This window comes from Rhea pennata, unplaced genomic scaffold, assembly GCF_028389875.1.
Source record: "Rhea pennata isolate bPtePen1 unplaced genomic scaffold, bPtePen1.pri scaffold_51, whole genome shotgun sequence".
NCBI lineage: Eukaryota > Metazoa > Chordata > Aves > Rheiformes > Rheidae > Rhea > Rhea pennata.
Window position 1 is genome coordinate 498,711 of NW_026907687.1, and position 5,135 is coordinate 503,845.

General features: G+C 49.0%; 1 pseudogene; it reads right to left on the reverse strand.

Annotated features, from left to right (window-relative positions):
• Positions 1-895: 895 nt before the first annotated feature.
• LOC134154885 (olfactory receptor 11A1-like) lies at positions 896-4,934 on the reverse strand (annotated as a pseudogene).
• Positions 4,935-5,135: the final 201 nt, after the last annotated feature.

A 5,135-nucleotide genomic window follows, 5' to 3' on the forward strand; every position in this document is an offset into this window, starting at 1 on the left:
CTTGGGGAGGACTTGAGAGTAACCTCTCAATACCTACGGGGAGGTCACGAGGCAGATGGAACCGTGCTCTTCTCAGTGCTGCACAGTGTGAGGGTGAGAGACAACACGCATAAGCTGAAACAAAAGATATTCTGACTGGATAGGACAAGAAACTTTTTAGAAGGAGGATAGAGAGACAGAAGCAACTGAGAGAAGTGTTGCAGTCTCTGTTCCTGGAGCTTTTCAAGACTCAGCAGGATAAACACCTGAGTGACCTGATCTGACCTCATAGCTCACCCAGCCTTGACCTAGAGGTTAGGCCTGAGACCTCCTGAGGTCCCTTCCAACATGAATTTTCCTGTGATCTTATCATCCTAAGTCTCAGCTCATTTTTCCAACTCAGTTTCCCTCTTCAAGAGACTGACTGAAATACTGCAGCAGATTGACAGAGGACAGCATGGTCGTTGATACTAAGATAGTTTGCAGCACCTCAGCACTGAGTCAGTTAATCTTATCTAACAAAAGGAGAAGAGATCTTCTGCTTTAGCAGAGATGAGAAAGGAAATTCAGTGGCTGGGAAATCAGAGGCAGTAAACTGGGATATTAGCAGAGGTCTGAAATTGCTGGACATTGCAAGAGTTGCACTATCTGAGCTTATTAGAGGGTCATATCTCTATAGGTTGCATTTGTCTCATGTCATCTCGACCGCCTATAAACACACATATAGACACATTCTTTTCATCAGTCTTTATTAGATGACTTAGAGAAATATACATATATGTATTTGCTAATGGACTCTTCCCTTCCTTTCTGTTTAAACTTCACAGAACACATACTCCTTGAGGGATTCCTGGCACTCAGCACACATCTTCCCCCATTGTCTCCTTGGTAGTTTACATATGCACCACACATGGTCTTAATACCCTGGCACAGCAATGTTCTGAGCTCTGGAGATGGCCAAAGCTTTTCTGAGCACTCTTCTCAGGGCCTCCCTGACCTCCCGGGTCTGCAGACTGTAACTGAGGGGATTGACAAGGGGCGTGAGGACGGTGTAGAAAAAGGAGAACACTTTGTTGAGCTGCCTTAGCTGTGGGGTTCTGGGCAGCATGTAGACAATGATGAGGGTGCCACAGAAAACAGTGATGACAGTGAGGTGAGAGGAGCAGGTGGAGAAGGCCTTCTGCCTGCCCACACTGGATGGGATATTCCGAATGACAGCTATGATTCATGCATAGGAGGCCACTGTGAACAGGAATGGGAAGACTATATCCAGGAGAGAGAGTGTGAAAGCTAACAATCTGATCACACTGGTGTCACTGCAGGTGAGCTCCAGCAATAGGATAAAATCACAGAAGAAATGGTCAATTTCTTTGGGACCACAGAATTTTAAATGAGTTAAAAAAGAAGTGACTACTGTAGAGATAAGCAATCCTGCTAGCCAAGATGTTGCTGCCAGCTTTAGCGAGACCTTCCAGGTCATGAGGCTTGCATAGAGCAGGGGCTGGCATATGGCCAAGTACCGATCGTAGGACATGACTGCCAGCAGGTAGCACTCACTAACTGAAAAAGAGCCAAACAAATGTAGTTGTGCAATGCCGCCCCGAGCAGAGATGGTCCCGTCCCCAGTCAGGAAGCTGGCCAGTAGCCAGGGCAGGATGGTGGAGCTGTAGCAGGTCTCCAGGGAGGAGAGATTGCCCAGAAAGAAGTACATGGGTGTGTGCAGATGCTGGTCTGTCACCACCAGCACAATGATAAGGATGTTCCCAACTACAGTCACCAAGTAGATCATGAGCAAGAGGAGGAAGAGTGGTGTCTGGAGTGAGGGGACATTCCCCATTCCCAGCAGGAGGAACTCCCATGATGATGTTCCATTGTCCCTTTCCACTTTTTCCGTATAGTGCTGTTTGTCTTCTGCTCTTTCCAGCAACGGGATCTATGAGAAAGCAGAGGTATTCTGCATTTATTTTTAAGAAGAGTTGGGAAGAACACTGCTGACACCAAGAAAACTAAACCCACATTCTTTTGCTCCCTTCACATTCCCGTCATGGTTCCCATGCACTGTGAAAGGAGAGTAAGGAGTCCTTCCACAGTGATGTGGATATTCCCAACCATGTCACCAAACAGATGATGAGTGAGAGAAAGACGAAAGGTGTCTGGCGTGTGGGGACATTCCTTGTTTCCAGCAGGATGAACTTCATCACTGATGCCTGATTTCCCATTCCCCTTTCTCCAGGCAGTATTGTTTATCTGCCGTTTCCCCAAATAGAAAAAAGAAAGAACGTACTTCTGTCTACACTCTTGAAAGGATTTGTGAATGTCACTCTTCTCTTCACATTGGATCTGTGGGTGAACAGAGAAATGGTTCCTTCCAGGTGGCCCCTCTGCCTATCCCAGAGAGCCCCTTCTGACCACAGAGGCAAACAGCCCCATGGAGGTGCCTCTTTCTCTCTATGCAGTAAGACCACATTGTGCATTTGCTCACATGGAAACAGCCTTGTACCATATGCTCAACCATATTCTGAGGAAGTACCATTTTAGTCATGAAGAACACAGATCCTTCTGCTCTTGGGAAAGAGAAAACACACATTGCACTCACTGAAAAAAACATTGTCCAGGAGGATGCTTTAAACTACACTGTATTTTTCACTGTACAGGAAAAAGTGACAAAGATGTGGAAAAAAAATGACCCCAAAGACATTGTGAAAAATCTTGAGTGAAGCAGGAAACGTGAGAGAGTATTTGTGCAGGGATGAAGGGAGAAGGGCAGGGAGGATCATGAGCTTGACATCTTTGCCTCCACAGTGATGGTTCCTGAGGGCTGTGGGGCTGCCTCCTGGCACATCCCAGTCCAAAAGCTGGACCTCAGTATGGCCAGCTGTGCTCATAGGGCTCCCTGCTCAGTGCACCAGGAAGGGGGTCCTCAGGGTGCTGGGATGAGGGGAGAAAGGTGCAGGGTCAGGGGTAGGCGTAGTATCAGGACATGCCTGAGTGCACAGCTGGGGAAAGCCCATGCCTGAGACACACAGCCCTCTGCCTGGTGCCCTTCCGGGGGTTCTCACAAAAATAACTATAGAGAAAATCATGTCTCTGCCATTCCCTTCCTCTCTCTTTAGACCTTTCAGTGAGTTTGGAAATGGGCAAGCAGATGCCTGGACTGTCCAGAGAGCTCTTGGGATGAATGAGCTTCCCACACTCTCACCCATCTCCTACGCTTTCCCTGAGGCTGTAATGATGGATACCAGTAAGAGGGGTTTCCAGAATCAGCACAGAATGACTGAGGTCCCCGGCCCTCCCCACTGCCTAAGTGAGAGTCAAATGTGAGAAAGCTGAGGGACACAGATCAAATCCTGTAAGACTATGAGAAAGGGGAGAGGAAAAGCCCTTAACACTTGGTGAAGGGAAAGATAAGCATTTCTAGCCCTGAACAGCCTGCCCAGACTTTATCTCCCTCCCATCCAAGGTGGATGAGTGCCCCAGGGTCGGATCCAGTACACCAGCAGCCCAGCTGTAAGTCAGCACCCTCAGCCCCTCCCAGGATCTCTGCTCCATGGTGCCAGGGACTCGGCAGGGTCTCAGGAAGAAGGGAGCTGCAGGAAAGACATGCAGGAAAGGACAAGAGTGAGACTCTGGTCTCACTCAGAATTTTTAACTGTTAAAACCCAGCAGCAACAGAAACAACACCGTGACCTGCCTCAGGATATCCAGTGCCAGCCTACAGTCCTCAGCATGAAGGGGTGACCTCTGCACTGATGGTGCCTGGGAATGAAGATTGAGGTTGGGATTTCACACTCTGCATCTCCCCCACTTAGTCTTTGCCTTCCCTAGACTCCGCAAACCACTGCCCAGGGCTCAGGCTTTGCCCTGATTGCTCCATCTTCTCCCAGCAGCTCCTGCAGCAAGTCCCCAGCAGGACTTAAATGCTTCTGCTCTCTAATGTGTCCAGGGGTTGATAGCACTAATCAGTCTCTGAAGATTGATCCTCAGGGGTTCTCCCCAGGGACTGCAGAGAGTGAGCAATGCATAAGTGGCCCTCAAGGGAGAATGAAACTCCAGACTCTGGAAACTTTTTATAAAGAACTCTGGCAAGGCCTGTCCTTGCCCATAACTCCTGATCATTTCAGTTCTCATTCATGCTGCTTTGAAAAGGAAACTGATGCCAGACACTCACCAGGACTATGCCAAATTCATGAAGCAAAGTCATCAGAGGTCCTATGAATGGGATTCTCCTCACTTCCCTCCAGACAACTGTCTGTCCACTGACTAACTCACATTCAGAGAGCCCTGATGGCTTGGGCTGGTCCCTCCAGCCTCCTACAATGATCCATGGAGGAAGAAGAGGCTGACCCCCCCACCCCCAGCACTTCTTCCAGCCATGGAGACTTGCCCTGGGGAATAAGATGTTTCCCCTTGAGTGCCAGGCTCTGTCCCATGAGGGGAGATGTTCCCTAAACCTTTCCCTGAAGCCCAGGGGCCTGACGCATCAGGGGCTGAAGGGAGTAGAGTTACTGGTATGTCCTCCTGGTATCTGTTCATCTCTTTTACCTTGTAGGTGCCCAGAGTCTCCTTTGCCCCTGTTGTGCTACAAGTAGCTGCCACTGGGCATGATTCCTCTTGGCGCTGCTGGACGTGCATGTCATGAGATAGAGTCTCCTCAGCCTCTTCACTATCTGGAAACACAGGAGAGGGCATCTCAGTGGACACAGACATGGCTGCTGTAGCTTCTAAGGGCAAGATATCTGAATTTGCAGGAAAGGACTGATTTTTTATGACAGTCACTGCCAACACAGAGGTGTGCATGTTGGAGCTTGATGCGAGTGCTCCTCAGCCCCTCGGGAGTGCTGTTGTGTGGGAGGCCTTTCCCTGTGCGCAGGAAGGCAGTGCAGCTCAGCTCTTGTGTTGTGTTTCTGGCCTCCCTTTGCCTTTTGGAAAAGCTGAAAGTCACCTCGAAACTCCATGTCACATCTCCACACTTGCTCAGTCTTTCTCCAATGTCCAGGATCATCAGAAAGAGCCGCAGACACAAATATTACAAGATCAAAAGGACAGTTCATGTTGGGAAGAACACATGGAAGTTTCTACTTCCACCTCCTGAGCAAAGCAGGGACATGTTGACATCAGTCCTCATTGCTCAGAGGTTTATCCATTGGGTTTTGAAA